The sequence below is a fragment of the Stenella coeruleoalba genome (genome assembly GCF_951394435.1).
Source record: "Stenella coeruleoalba genome assembly, chromosome: 15".
NCBI classification, from domain to species: Eukaryota; Metazoa; Chordata; class Mammalia; order Artiodactyla; family Delphinidae; genus Stenella; species Stenella coeruleoalba.
The window spans coordinates 33,826,509-33,843,269 of NC_137161.1; positions in this window are offsets into that span (position 1 = coordinate 33,826,509).

A 16,761-nucleotide genomic window follows, 5' to 3' on the forward strand; every position below is an offset into this window, starting at 1 on the left:
TAGCTTTGGGATTATCCAGTAAACAAGAATGATGATTTCATTCATTTTTATAACCTAATCCCTCACAGGGAGAGGCAAGCTGTAGAGTGGGGGAGTATATGCTGGTAACTATTTTAGACTTGTAAATTTTATAAGTTCAAATATCTTACTCAGTGCTAGAACATCAGTAGGGAAATACCTGGTTCAATCATGTAAACACGGCAAACATCAGCCTAGAATGTAAGAAGGGAAATACAAGCCAAAGAGTTTTTCAGAAGCATCCCTGCTTTTCAGACACTACCATTTTCTTTGGGCTGAATTGCTCAAGTTCATTAGAGCTTTGAACAACCTTTTTACTTGCTACCATGGGGATCCATTCTCTGAAATCCAAATTGCAGAATGATTTGCTTTTGAACTGTATTGAGTACAATCTGCTTCTAAACCTATAAGGCACATTCAAAAGGACGTGTGTGTTTTATTTAACAAATACTACCATTTTTATCTATTATTTGCCAGCACTATTCTAAGCTATTAAGACATTTGACCCTTTAAACAATTGCTTAAGGTACAGGTAAGAGGACAGGTGTTTTACCCTAGACTATTATTTATCATCATTTTATGAATGAGGAAACTGAGACAGAGAGATTAAGTAATAGTTCTGAGGTTAAACAGCCAGGTAGAGCCAGGATTTTCAGTTACTGCTTGGCAATTCTGGGCTCCAGGAATGAGTGTTTCAGTGAACAAGGTGGAAGCTACCTGGCCTTTTAGGATTTGGCAACAGAAGTCACCTAGTGAAACTTCTTCTGTCTCTTGTTTGGAGCAGTGACAAGTCCAATCAGATCCAGCAGTGCAGGAGGGGTATCCAAGTGTCAAAGTATTTGCAACCATGCTTTGAAGCCATCACAGTGAGCAAAGTACCAGCAGCAATGACCACAATATATGATGCCCAGATGGTGGGTTGGTTTTTATTTGCTGAAATGACCTTATGGTTTCCTATATTTGGTCCTCATTTATCTACAACAGGAAATGGAAGGAAATAGAGTCTTTCCTTAAGGCAGTTTTCTGTTCCAATTGGTATTCTTCTAACGCCTCCCTTTGCTCTGACAACTTTCTAAATGGCATCGGACAAGACTTCCACTGACTCAAGTTTCATTGATGTAGTTGTACCCAAATAGAAAATGTTCTGTTGCCTATATTCAAAACACATTGCTAAGCCAATTTTCTTTAAATTCTCCTGAATTTCCTCCCCTGAGAGGATCAAACAACTGCCAAGTTTGAGTTTTAAACTTTCAGATACTTTTGAGTAATACTCAGTGGAGAGAATAAAAAGCATTTCGGTAAGGTGATGTTGGTGTGTGTGCGAGTATGCTGTACTCAGAGAAAAATGCAGGTTTTTCTATTTTAACTTAACTGTAAAATGTTGAACTAATTTAGCTCAAATCTTTTGAAAACACGTTCGATTTATGGGGCCAGTGACTATCAAAAATTTTAAGCTGAAAAATATTGGAAAAACCACTCAACTCACCAGAATTCTGTTTTTGATTAAAATCTGAGTTTGTGACCAAGTGTTGCTTTTTAAAAAATAGCTCTGGTGAATGCCTCAATTAGAGTATTCAATGACGTTTCTTTATGATGTGTCCTGAGGGAACAATTTGATTGGTATACAGAGAAAATTTTCAGAAGAGGAACATTTCCTTCTGTGCCACGGTCTAAGACAGGAATTGCACATGCAAAGAGGCAAACATTGGAGTGATCTGGCTGGGTCATCTGTCGTGCCTTCACGGACAATGTTAATTCTAATTACATGGCTGGCTGCCAAATCCGTCCTTTTCTCCTTCACCAAGGCATAAGTAGACAAAAGATGGCTCACTGCAGCCTAACAGTTCACTGTTACATTTTCTTTGTCAACCTCTAAATGTGCAGACAAAAAGGAGCTATCAATAAAATTGCTTTTATTGATTAAGGATGAGCCAATATGAAATCGAATCATCCAAACAATTCAATAAGAACTTTGTAAACCCAGCCACCAGGAGTGCTGTACATGGAGTATCTAAATGAACGGATGGAGTTGACTTAATTAGAAAGCTAGCACAGTCTTCTTAGGACAACCAAATTTTTTTTAAGGTCACATGTGCAATACAGAAAGCCTCATGTGACTTGGCAGTATAAAGTAAGGGTTAAAATCACCACTTCTGGGACTGGACCCCCAAGATTTGAGTATTATTTCTACTACTTGGAGCTGGGTAGCTTTGGAAAAATTACTTTACCATCCTGTGCCTTTTATTTTCCCTCTATAAAAAACAGGATAATTAAAGTGCATATTTTATGGTGCTACTGTGAGGAGCAAATGAGTTCATTCATGCTCAGCACCCAGTAGGGTATCTGGCACATTGTACATGCTCAATAAATATAGCTATCATTTATGCTATTGTCTGCTTCTGATATTCTTACCAATTTATCGACATGTTTTCTCTAGCCACCGCAACTGAAAAAGTAGGATAAGTCCTACCTTCAACATAATCATCTGGTGGCCATGGGGAAGTTATTTATTGTCAATGAACTTTGTGGGATTTTAAGGCTATTCTTACGCAGTGGCATCTGCTTTTAAATCAAGCAAATTAAAACACATGACATAGCACATGGTAAATAAATAGTTGATATGCAGAATCTAAAGTAAAATGGCAGAGTGAAACAGAACAATAATAAGTTAAAAAAAAAAAGGAAAATAATTAGAAAAGAAGGAAAGAAATATACCGATAGGGATCAATAAAAGGAAAAGGCACACTACCTAAAGGAACACCTTTGAAATGTAACAGTCAGAATCAGAAAGAAACTAGAAACTCTGGCATCCCCCCACCTCCCAAATGGACCCTTCACTTCTACCCAAGCTCAAACAGATGGAAGAAAGACTATGAGTGGACATCTATCTCAAATTTGTAGTGATGTGCACTCAGAGGGTGTGAAGGCCATCCATGGAAAATGTGAAGAAAACTTCTCATAAAGAAGTCATGGGTTGAGGGTCTTGAGCATCACCTTCTGGGGAACCCAAAGATCCAGGAGGAGTCAAGCTGTGACTAGACTTCTGATAGACTCATCACAGAAGCTGAACCCAATCTGGATCCTGTCTTCTCAGATGCCCAGTGAAGAAGATTCCTGGGGAGATTCCTCACAACATATCTCAGGAGTATTAATAAAGAACCTTGGTAACTTTACTCTCAAAAAAAAAAAAAAAATCCAATTACAAACTCCCAAGAGATAAACAGGGGGAGCTCCATGTATCAAAGCCCATAGCCTAGTCACTTTTCAGAAGAATGTCTGTGAACTTCAGTTCATTTTAAACAAACGGCTGAAAGCAAGCGAACCATATGCAACTCAAGAAACTAGAAGAAATGAAGATGAACAGCACTTGATCAATAAAAACAAAAAATGGCTGTTAAAAAGGGAGGTTTGGGGCTTCCCTGGTGGCGCAGTGGTTGAGAGTCCGCCTTCCGATGCAGGGCACACGGGTTCGTGCCCCGGTTCGGGAAGATCCCACACGCCGTGGAGTGGCTGGGCCCGTGAGCCATGACCACTGAGCTTGCGCGTCCGGAGCCTGTGCTCTGCAACGGGAGAGGCCACAACAGTGAGAGGTCTGCATACTGGAAAAAAAAAAAAATTAAAAAGGGAGGTTTGCTCAAAGAAAAGATACCAATAGGCCAGGGTTTTGAATCTCACCACTACAATCATTTGGGGCCAGGTGATTCTTTGCTGTGCCCTGTCCCGTGCACGTAAGATGTTTAGCAGCATCCCTGACCCTTTGCACTAGATGCCAGTAGCACCTTCCTCCCCAGTTCTGAGAGTCAAAAATGTCTTCAGATATTACCAAATGTCCTGGGGGGAGGAGGATAAAATTGTACCTGGTTGAGAACCATTTTAATAGACATTGGAAAGAAGAAAGGGGGCAACAAATAGACAAACTCAATCATGATTATTAAGTAGGACTTTACCACAATCAATTTAGAAGACTCAATAAAATGGTGATCATCCAGGAAGATATAAAATTACAGTCTGAATCAAGAAAGAAAATGGAGCAATAACAATTTAGAAAAACTTCTATGTCAGAGATGTACCCCAAGGTAAATTGTTTATTGTTCAAATATTCACTGTCCTTCCCAGGAGAATTATGCTGCATGGTCCCATCACTGCAGGCTTGGACATGTGACTGGCTCTGCCCAATGGAAGAGGAACAAAACTGATGAGTTACTGTTAGGCAAATACTTTTAAGAACCAGTGCCTTGGGAATTCCCTGGTGGTCCAATGGTTAGGATTCCTGTTCGATCCCTGGTACAGGAACTAAGATACTGCAAGACACTCGGTGTGGCCAAAAACAAACAACAACATAAAAGAGCCAGTGTCTGGTTGGCTACACTTGCTTCTCTTGCCCAAGATGACCTGTAACGTTCCAGATCAGGGGTTGTTTGTTTTTTTTTTTGAAGTATAGTTGATTACAATATTATATATTTCAGGTGTACAACATAGTGATTCACAAGGTTATATTCCACTTATAGTTATTATAAAATATTGGCTTTAGTCCCTTTGAAGAGCAGGGGTTCTTTTATTTTTTTTAATAAATTCACTGTATTTATTAAAAAAAAAAAAAGTCATGGGGATGTAATGTACAGCACGGTGACCATAGTTATAGTACTGTATTACAAATTTGAAAGTTACCAAGACAGTAGCTCTTAAAAGTTCTCATCATAAGGAAAAAAAATTTTGTAACTGTGTAAGTGATTGAGGTTAACTAGACTTATTGTGGCGATCATTTTGTGATATATACAAATATTGAATCATTATGTGGTATACCTGAAACTAGCCTCAATTATACCTCAATTATACTTTAATTTTAAAAGTTTAAATTTTTTTTAAAAAAAGAACCTGACAAGTAATCCTAACAGACGGAAGAGAGAAGGGGATTAAGACATACACAGGAGAAAATGTCACCTAAATGAAAATGATTTAAATTAACAAATCTATTAAAGGGGTTATGTAATGTGTTCTAAGATAAACTAATAAATAATGACAAAAACAGGCATGTCAGCTAAAATTTGAATGTCAAGGATCAAGATGATTTTCTTCAGGAATACAGATAGAAAAAGCAAGTGAAGTATAAGGGTAAAAGTCAAGCTGGCTTCAGACTTCTTTACAGCAATATCTGTTGTCTTCAAGTTATTTGGGTTGGAGGGGTTGATACAAAAATCCTAAACCAAGCCAAGAGGGTATATAAATTTAAGGTCAATTAAATTATATGCAAAAGTTCAAGAACAATACCTTTTTGTGATTAAGTTACTTAATATCTACAAAGCACATAGAACAGTGCCAGGCAGATAGAAAGCACTATGTAAGTGTTAGTTAATTCATTAAACAAGAATAAAATAAATCTCATGAAACCCATGAGCTCTTTTTAATAAAATCTACCTTAGGAGAAGCCCTAATCAGACTACAGGTGGATGCACTGAACCTATTTACACATAGAACAAAAATTAAATCAACGTGAGAAATATGATTTCAGAAAGTCAATATTCTAAATATTGAAATTTTAAAAATAATAATAGAGCAACAGGAAATCCGGAGATGAAAGGCAGAGCTAAGGAGATGTGTCTGTGTACTAATCTCCCCATTTTTATATGGACAATCAAAAGATTATATCTAAAAGTGATGAATGAAGAAATAGAGCTTTTTATTGTTCATGTGTTCAACTAGTATTTTTGAAAACTTACTATGTGTCAGAAACTCTTCTAAGTGGTGTGGATTTAACTACAAACAAGGCATATAAGATCCCTGCTCCTTCAAAATTTAGTAGGAAAAGACTAGGCCATGCAATTAGATAAGAAAAAAAGAAGTGGATGAACAGATCAATGAAAGATTCTCAAATATAAATGAGAAATTACATGATAAGATATCATTTCAAACCAGTAACAATAGATGGATAACTCAATAAATGTTATGGGAAACTGACAAGTCAAAAAAAATTCCAGATGAGTCAAAGATTTAAAGATAAATATTGAAACCCATTAAAATATTATTAGAAAGCATTGGTGAATCTATGATCTTGCAGTATGAAAAGTCCTTTTGAAGTAAGACATACAACACAAAAGTCACTAAATTAAATTTTAATTCATTTAATTACAAAACTATTTGAAATTTCTATACAGAAAAAATGCATCATAAAATCATAAGCCATCAACAGAAGGAATAAATATTTAAACACATTTCTGACAAAAGACTAATTTCTTTAATATATAAAGAACATGTGAAAATTAATTTAAAAATTTAAGTGTGACAATAGTATTATAATATTTTTCTGTTTGCTTGCTTAAGTTAATGAGAAAGAGACAAACAATCTAGAAAAATAGGTAAAGAGTGTGACCAAAAATTGAAATATAATAGCCAGTAGCATAAGGTAAGACTTTCAACCATGCATAATAAGAAATAGAAATTGTAATATAGTGTTTGTACCTAATCATTTTACCAACATTTGATGACACACAAGATTCACAAGGATTCTGTTGATGGTAGAATAAATCAGTATATACTTTTTTGAAGGACAGTTCAGCTATACTCTTTCAATTTTTTTTTTAATAAACATATTCTGACCGAGAAAATTTATTGTTGGAAATGTACCCTTTGAATATACTTGCCAACTTTTACATGAATTTCTTATTAAAACATTCTTATAAGAGCAAACAAAACAAAACAAACCCTGAAAATATCTAAAATATCAGGAGGGGCAGATTAAAGAGATCATGGCAATAATACTACCTTTATAGTAAGACAGATCTGTGTGCTCTGTCTTATATATACATATATCTCCATGATATATGTATTTTAAAAATCAAAAGATGTGGATATCAGTGTGTAGGATATCAGTCCTTTGTGCAAAATGTTTTCACACAAATACACATACATGCATACGTGCAAATGTGTATGTATATGTGTAATGTCTTGATTGCCATAAGATTACATATGCATCCATTAACACTGGTTACCTTTAGAAAAGTCATTTTGGGGTAGAAAAGGAGGAGGGAGACCTTTCTTTTCATTTTATGCATTTTGGTAATGTTTAATTTTTTTATATACATGTGGATCATTTTTTAAGTTAACAGGAGTTATCTGGGTAACAGAATCATGAGTCATCATAAATTTCTTTCTCTGCTTTTCTCTATTAAAAATGCTTTAAAATATTATTTAAAATAAAATGTGGCATCATCATTATTCAATTTTTAATAGGTTATAAACTTCTCTTATGTTAAAAAGAAAGTGAATTCCGTAAAGTATTCAGATATTTTGTAAACTGGGAGCAATGCTTTCAGTTTATAGTGTAAGGAGTGATCTGGGGGTTAAACAAGGCTATCATTGGCTCTTGGTATTCTCTTTCTCCCCTGATGGTAACCTGGTCCATATGGCAAGACAATGGCTTCTTCCCCTAGTTCTCCTCCGAAGTGAAATCTTTAAACTCCATTAAAAACAGATATCCCTGGAGGCTTTCCTAGTATGTGGACTTGGAGGAGAGACCACAGAGCTCTGAAAATAGTATGAAGCAGAAAAGGAAAAGCAACTTAGAATACACTTCTGAAAGTGTTCATTAAAGCAGGATTTCATGAAAGAATTAATTAGTCATTCATTTTTAAGATCCGTTCACCTTACTCAAGTTATTTCAAAAACAGAAAGACAACTGAAGAGCTGGTACCATTCAACTTCCATTGTGGCTTAACTGAAAGGTAGAAGCCAAATTGACAAAATGGGAAAAGCATCCAGTTTTGATTTTTAATTACTGACATAGGACATAAAGCAAGAGTCAGCTGATCTGAAAGTTTCTTCCTATCTAAAAGTGCTTCATTTGTTGATTGTTGAAAATGAAGGAGGACATATGGGGTTGCAATTCAGACATCTCTTGGTAGTGCCATAATGAAAATCATTCAGTATACATAAATGAAATAAATTATAGAAAATACACTTATACTGAAAATAGCCAAATAGTTCTGGTTCTGTCTGATTCTATGTTTGGCACTTTGGGACACTGTATTAACTCTTTAGCTAAAGTCAAGCAAACTTAAATTTACCCTGAATTCAAATAACAAGAACACTCAAACAACCAGAGATCTTTACTCCTTTATACTACTTTCATGACAAATGAATGAATAGCAGGTAGAACTAATTTCTTACCCCCTCCCTCCCTCCTTCCTTCTCTCCCTTCCTTCTTTTCTTCCTACCTCCCTTTTATTCTTCTCTCTTTGCAACACCCACTCCATAGTGTCTCAAATGGTTAAGACAAATATGATGCAATTTCTATATATTATTTTTAGATTAACAGCTGGTACAAGGATAATACTTGGTCATTATCAAGTATTATGGTACTGAGGTTTTCATTATAAAAAACTAAGCAAACTTAAAATTTTCAAAAATAGATTAAATTATGGTCAGAGACATTTTCTTATAATTATATGTAATGTATAAATAAGTAAAATGTAAAATTGCATTTTGAGTTCACTTTTGAAACAATACATATGATAGGTCCATTCATCTGCATATTAAAATAACTAAGTCACCTAAGTCCCCATCTTTTCTGTATGCATTTTCTGTTTACTTGCCTAATAAGATGCTTAAACAGTAATTTGCTGAGTTAGCAAAAATTAATTGTTAGAAGAGGAGGAGGACTACTGTTAACATTAATTTTCAAGGCATGGAATGTAATGATGGCTGTTTTCCTTAATTGTCTTATAACTTTTTCTACCCTGGATTAGACCAAATATTGCCCATCTTTTAGCTACTTCATGCATGCCAATTGGTCTTTTATTAATTGTTCACACACAAAATGGCACACTAATAACTTAAAATTACTAGTTTCACACTGTAAGTAGACTTAGTTTACTGCTGGATATATACTTACTGGCATGAATGACCTTGAGGGAATAAGCTTAAGAACACAATCACTGATAGTTGAATCTTAAGGACATAATCATTGTTAGTTTAAAATTGAAATTTTGGATCCTGGAAGCCACATGAGTTTTATCAAGAATTTTCTCATGTAAGTTGAGCCCTTCCTACACTTTCTACATCTCCTTTTTCATTCCTTGTGGGCAGTTAAGTGCCATCAGATCTTATCTTTTCAATCTCCTATAGCTTTCTCCTTCACCCCATGCATCTGCTGAGTTCAAGGACGCCCCATTTCTTGCTTAAATAATTATAACAACCTTTTAATTTGCTCAGAAGAAAAAATAGCATCATCAGTCTGGCGCTTCTCCAAGGCATCATGCTCCCTTCTACCAAAAAGCCTTTTCTCAAAGTAGATTCTATGGGGAAAAGTCCAAATTCCTTTGCCCAGCAAAGTGCTGGCACCTCTCTCTCCTCTTCTGTCCAGCCACAGTAAATTGTCAACCATTTCTCTAATGCATCTTGATGTTTTATGCTTTCCTGCCTTTACCCCTACTGTTCCTCCTGTCTGGAATTCCCTTCCCCCTTTCCTATCTGCTCAACACCTGCTCAGTTTTCATGATTTAACTCAAGTATTATGTCCTCCCAGCAAACCTCTGACCTATAAGGGAAGGTGGTAACTCTATTATTAGTTAACATTCTGGACCTTGTGTAAGCTTCTATTTGATCAATTTGCATAATTCACTGTATTCATCTTTGTAGCCCCAGAAACTTAGCAGTCTGGAAAAGTAAAAGTCATTGAATGAATAAAAGTAAAAGTCATTGAACAAAATGCAGGAGGTAGGTTGCTAAAGCTAACCATTTTATTTCATTCTTGACATAGTGCAATCTGAATCTGAGGTGCTATCTTAGGTCAGTAGAATACCCAGGGTTTATTTGAAGTTCCTCTAGAAGCTGACACTAAGACAAGGGTTTTAGTACAGGTAGTTTACATGAAGGTGGAGAAAACACAATTAGGGAAATGGGGAAGTGAGGAGGGAAAGGGAAGGCCAGTAAAGGATACATTATCAAGCCAGTTACACTGGGGGTGACAGGGGCTGTGGGAGTTCAGATCACCATGCATCCCAGAGTTATCCCTCCCAGAGATGTGAGGGAGGTGAGGTACTCACTCACTAAGTCCCATTGGTCATTGATTGAGGGCTGTTCCTGGGAGGTATTAACTCCCTAGCACATCTGACCAGCAGCACATGTGGGCAAAGCAAACTCCACCAAATGGGGGAAATTGGCAATCAGGTGTGTACTGGTGTGGTCAGGGCATTGACATGTGGGCTGCATTTGGTCTTTGGTGACACTGAGTGGTCATTGTAAATATGAGAGGATGAAATAATATGATATGATTTTCCAAAATCTCTTAGCCACATATACCCCACATTATTTGCTCAGCAAACAAGTTCTGCAGTAGTTAGGGCAGGAAGCAAAATCTTTCGTGTCTAATTAAGACAATTGAGAAATATGCCCAGCATGAGAATATCCCTTAAGAGTCACCAGTCAGAGTGATTCTCTTGGATTGCTACTATTCATAGCAAAATGAATTTTATCATAATTCTAAAGTCACAGCCCTCAAACCCCTTTTGCCTTTGCAAAATTCTCTTACTGAACTCCTAGGTAACCAAGATGAAAAGGATTTGCGGTGGAGAGATGAACATGACTGACAGTTCAGTGATAACTGTGCCAGGTTTCTCAGGCTTCCTGTACTCCCAGAAACTGTGAAAGAAATATGCAAATAAAGTTTTAAGTAGACGAAGAAGCTCTAGGTATTAATTACAATGTTAAAATACACTATTCCACTAGGAGATTCCTTCTTGTAAAAAGCAAATGACCACACAAAACTCCAACAAAGCCAATTATACAAACTTGTTATTGATTTTGATAAGCCTCCCAGAGAACTTCTACTATTTCATGAACTATTTGGAGATACTTTTCACATACTGCTAAATCCTTCTCTTTCACTCATTTACTCAACCTCCTCAGTACTCCTACCTCAGTTCCATGCAGCCCCCTCCCCACTTCACTCTTCTTCTATACCTGTCATCTAGAAACATCGCCAAGGAGCTCTTGTTAATTCTCAGTCTCTCAGTTGTCCCCCAGACCTCACAAGCATTAGGACTGTGGACATGATTCCTCTTCTGAAAGTTCTTCTCTGATGAATTCTAAGACAAATTACTATTGTCTGTTTTTCACTTCTCTGAAACTTTTCCTTCTACATCTATGCCCTTCCTTGTCAATCTTTTCCTCTCCAAATGGTTAAGCCTTAGCTCAGAAATCTGCAATGCACCTAATCCTTTTCCTGAATTCCAGGCCCACCTGCTCTAGACTTCCACGAGGATATTTGACCAGAGCCTCATAGGTAATTCCAAAAAGAACCACCCCTGCATCTCCCATCTGGCTTCTGCACACACTCCTATCTGTTAAGGGCACCACTAGGTTTTTGTCACCTGGGCTCCTAACCCTATAGATATTGTTGATTCTTCCCCTACCCAACGACATTGTTTTGTTCTTCATGTGGACTTCAGGCCCCCATTACCACCTGAGTGTATAATTACAGAAGCTACTATCCAGTTCCTTCATCTCCAGTCTCTGTCTGTACTCTCTACTCCTACCACTATACTCCACCAAATATGACATTGGTTTTCCTAACATGCACCTCCAACGAGAGCACTCCTCTGGTAAAATCATCTCACAGTGATCCATTTACATGGGATAGAGTTCAAACTTCTTAGACTAGCACTCAAGAGTCTTGAGGTCCTGAAGTGTGCTTATGTTTCAAAATATACTAAATATCGGTACCCAGATCCACTCTTCACCTTGTTCTGTGCCTGAGAGGCTGATCTCTATGGCTGCATGGACTGACATTCCCAGCCTCTACAGGATCCCCTCCCCTTGAGTATGATCTGGATGTACGGATATAATGGAGGGATATTACTCCCCTTATTAGGTTATGTTGTATGGCAAAGAGTGATGGGATTTTTGCAGATGTAATTAAGGTCCCTAAGCAATTTAATTTGAGCTAATCAATGGGGAGATTATGCTGGGTAGGCCTAGTATAATCAGGTAAGTGTTTTTTTTTTTTTTTTTTTTTTTACTTTTTATTTTATATTGGAGTACAGCCGATTAAAAATGTTGTGATAGTTTCAGGTGCACAGCAAAGGAACTCAGCCATACATATACATGTATCCATTCTCCCCCAAACTCCCCTTCCATCCAGCCTGCCACATAACATTGAGCAGAGTTCCCTGTGCTATACAGTAGGTCCTCGTTGGTTATCCATTTTAAATATAGCAGTGTGTACACGTTGATCTCTTTTAGAAGACAGTCTAGTAGTCAGAGATTTCTCCTGCTGGCATTGATGATCATGAGTGAGTTCTGCTGCTGCAAGGTCATGAATTCTGCCAACAACCCCATAAGCTTAAATGAGTACCCTGAGCCTTAAATGAGGCTGCAGTCCTGGCCACCATCTTGACTGTAGCCTTGTGAGATCCTTGGTAGAGAACCAGCTAAATTGCTCTGGATTGCTGACTCACATGAGATAAGAAATGGGCATGAAGCCACTAAGTTTGTGGCAATCTGTTACACAGCAATAGCTAACTAATACCCTTGTCCTTCTGGGCAAATTAGGTCAATAGAATATATCAAGATTGTTCAGAGAGTAGGAGGAAAGAGATCTTGAGATACTTATTCTCCCTGCCAGCTTCTTGCCAGCTGACACCCTACCAGAGCTCCCCACTGCCCCCAACTTCTGCCAATGGCTTCTCTTTAGCTACAGCCATCTCAGGGAGCTAGTAACTGTCCCTCCTGTGCCCCTGTAGACTTAAGGTTGGTAAAGCCTCTGGTTTGGATTCCTAATGTAGGGCCAGAGTACTTCACTATCCCTGGTTATTTTTCCTCAACTCTCCCCACACCTTGAGTAAATGTCCCTTTGTTAAACTTTGTTAAATTCTTTTTTAAAGAATGTTATTACTATTACTTTCATGCTGGGATCCTACCTAAAGAATAAACTTACCTCCTAGTATCCTATCCAAACCCACCTCCAAATCTAAACTACCAGCCATGCTCCACAGAACACAATCCGACATTTTCCCACCTGATGTCTTGCCTTTGGGTTGCTTCTACTGTCTAGAATCTAGAGACTGTTGGCATGATGGGGGAAGAAAATCCAAACAAACAAAAACATGAGTTCTAGAACAAACTACTGACTGTGCTCCTTGCTACCTGTGTGACCTTGGGAAACTGTCTTAACCTCTCTAGGCAGTTTCTTTATCTGTAAGATGGGCGTAATAATACCCACTGAGCAAGGGTCTTGTGATGATTAAATGAAAAAATAAGTGGAAAGCATCTAGTACATGAAACTCAGTAACTAAAGGTGTTGGTGGAAATTCTGCTGCTGCTAATGCTTTCATTCATAAAGACACCTACTGATCCTACTGAAATTTTACACACCCTGAATTTTTCTCTCAAGTTCTCTCATGTCTATGAATTTAGTGAGTCCACTTTTCAGAAATGAGATTGCTCTCCATTAAACCTATAGAAATTGTTTCTCACTTCTCTTATTAAAGTTCTTACTTCATATGTCTTATATTCATTTACCTGCAAACATGTCCCATTGTTAGGGGAAACACTGACTGAAACTGCCCACCCTGGCCAGGCACCACAGTAACCATTTTCACGAGTTATTTTACAATAGGAGGTCCTGGTAAGGAACAGGGAACTAATAAGCCACCACAAACTGGAAGAATTCAGGAAAGTCAAAAGGAGACGCAAGTCCGTATGTCCTACCAACCTCCTGTGTTAATTACGTTATGAAGAGTCAAAGATAATATTTCTCATTATCATTCTCTCTGGAATCCATGTTGGCTGAGCCATGCATGTGCCACCAGGAGGGACCCTGAGTCAGAACAACAGACAAGAGACAAACCAAAAACTAATCTCATCACCATAAAACCTGAGACTGCAAACCACATGGCAGAGCAGTCCTCCTGGTTTCACTTCCCCTGCTGCTCTCCGCCCCTGGGCGCCCCTTCCCAATAAAATCTCTTGCTTTGTCAGCACAAGTGTCTCCTCAGACAATTCATTTCCGAGTGTTAGACAAGATCCCACTCCCGGGCCCTGGAAGGGGTCCCACTTCCTGCAACACCATCTCTTCTGCTGAATTCTAAATGCATTATGGGCAGAGATTTTGTATCTTTGTATTTTCTGGGCCCAAAGTGGACAGTTCCATGGCCATAATAGCTGCTCAAGCATATTTGCAGACTGGATATGTAAAGAGAAATATTATCATTGACTCTCCACAATATAATTAACACAGATTTTAATATCATTGACAAGATATGCAAATATATTGATATGAATATAATAAAATAATATTTAATGGATATCTAAAACAACATATTAGGAAGCTTATAATTATTTTTCAGAAGCGTGTGCTCATTTAACATTGATTTTTGCTGTCTGCCAAGTACAAAAGAAAATAACATGAAACAAAACGAATCTTCCAAGAACCACTGATATTAAATTGCATGTGTGTAGTAATTCAAATTGGGCAAATTTTGTTGTCTTGACACATGTATTCTCACTTATTTTTCACTACAGCTCTGTGAGGAGATAAGCAGTTAATCTCTACATATTATTCATGAGGGAGCTGAGACTATCAGAATTTGTTATTGGCTTAATCAACCTCAGTGGTAAACTTTCTGATGATAAAAACTGTTAGAAAAGAAAAAGAAGAAGAAAAGCATACGAAGTCTATCTCAAAATCAGGCCATAAAATTTCAGGCAGAAGGCCAAGAAATACATTTAAAGATAGATAGAGTAAGTAGCAATCGAAACCTTGTGTTTGTATGGCAGTTTTTACTTCTCCAAGTCCACACATGCTAAGCATTTGACCTTTATCATGCCATCTGAGGCAGGTAGAACATATCTATTTACCCCGATTAATAGACGAGGCCAAGAGGTGGCCATTTTAAATTCAGCCATCCAAACCAGAATTAAAATGTAAGTCACCCAACTATGTCTTGGGCCATAAGCAACATGTGTATAGAGCACCTACTATGCGTATCCTACAATACAATACAATCTAGTTAAATGCATAAAGTTTATTGTCTCTAAATTTTTAAGGAGTAGTCAGTATTTGCCTGAAAGGAATAACCCAGACTCAGAATACTAGGCCTACTAGTTGGCAAATAAGTCACTTTACCCCACCCATCCTTCCACCACATCTAATTATACATCACATAGGTAAAAGTTAAAAGTTTGATTGATCACATGCTGCTCTTTGCTGTGGCTCTTGGTTCCTGTGAAAGAACTTCATCCAGGTGAAGTAAGTGGAATTGCTGTTAAGTGTCACACTAGTTACAAGGTGACAGGTATGCTAACAAGCCTAGAGGTTTCCCTGAGGAGTTGTTGTAGGTTTCAGTGGAATAACAATTACAAGGTAGATGGATCATTTCATGCCTGCTGTGACCTTTACAATATATGAGAGTCATTATTTTAATGTTAATTTGCATAATGGTAGGTCTGAAAGAACAATGGTGAATGCTAATAGCTGCAGGATGCAATAAAATTAAACATCATCTGGGCTGAACTGCTAAAGGAAAAGTTGCCAAAGTATGACTGTTCAAGCACTTAATTTCATCCCAGGTCATGTCCACATTCAATCAAATGCGATTTCTGGTATCTCTTGAAAAACTGGCAATAAGTGACTGGAAGGGAATAGCAGCAACCTCCTTTATATAGAATCCTAACCTGGTAGGCTTTGCTTTTTTTTTTTTTTTTTTTTTTTTTTTTTGCGGTACGTGGGCCTCTCACTGTTGTGGCCTCTCCCGTTGCGGAGCACAGACTCCGGACGCGCAGGCTCAGTGGCCATGGCTCACGGGCCCAGCCGCTCCGCGGCATGTGGGATCTCTCCCGGACCGGGACATGAACCCGTGTCCCCTGCATCGGCAGGCGGACTCTCAACCACTGCACCACCAGGGAAGCCCGGCTTTGCTTTTTTACATAACTTGTGTGTCCCCTTTGAGGGAGCTGAATTTTCAGCTACCATCACCTTCCCCAAATGACCCTTGACCCCAACTTTCACCACTCCCCACATCTGGCACATACACTAAATTTGATACACCCAGAAAGAATGACTCTCACCTTATGGGCTGAAAAACTTGCAATAAACCTTTGAAGAAGGTAGCATGGACCATGGCTAGCAGCAAGTGATATTTTCAAGGGAAATAGACACTGTCACCTCAAAGTAATAACCCTGCATTCTGAGTTGCAGGTGGGAAGGTAGCTGTGCACAAAGAGAATAAAAAGAGGTCATCTCCATTTAAATTTATTGTTTCAAACTACTCCTAATGCCTAGAAAATGGGTAGGTTCGATCATCCTGTACTTCGCACCCCAAATCAGTCTTTTCAGATTATTTATTTACTTACATATTTACTTCTTTCTTTATTGACTTCTTTCTCCCAAGCGTTCAAACTCATTTCCACCACAAGAGGGCAGCCATCTCTAAAAAACAGCCAGAGAGCCTGGATCTTAAGAGAAATAGGGCCAACATTTAGGAAGTTATGCTTGGGCAGGGCATTCAGCAGCCCCTGGGTAATCACATATCACACACAAGAGGTTCTGTGATGGGCAACACTGAAATGGGATAGAGTGTCCAGAAGTGCCAACTCTCCCTCCGATTCTTGATGATCAAAGATTATTTCACAGACTGACAAGGCTCCCAAGTTATGAAAGCCTGCAGCTGTGAGACATCCTTGATGTCAACACCAAAGATTTATTTTTCATCCTTACTTGAGGCACATTCAATAGCTGTCAGCTTTCTC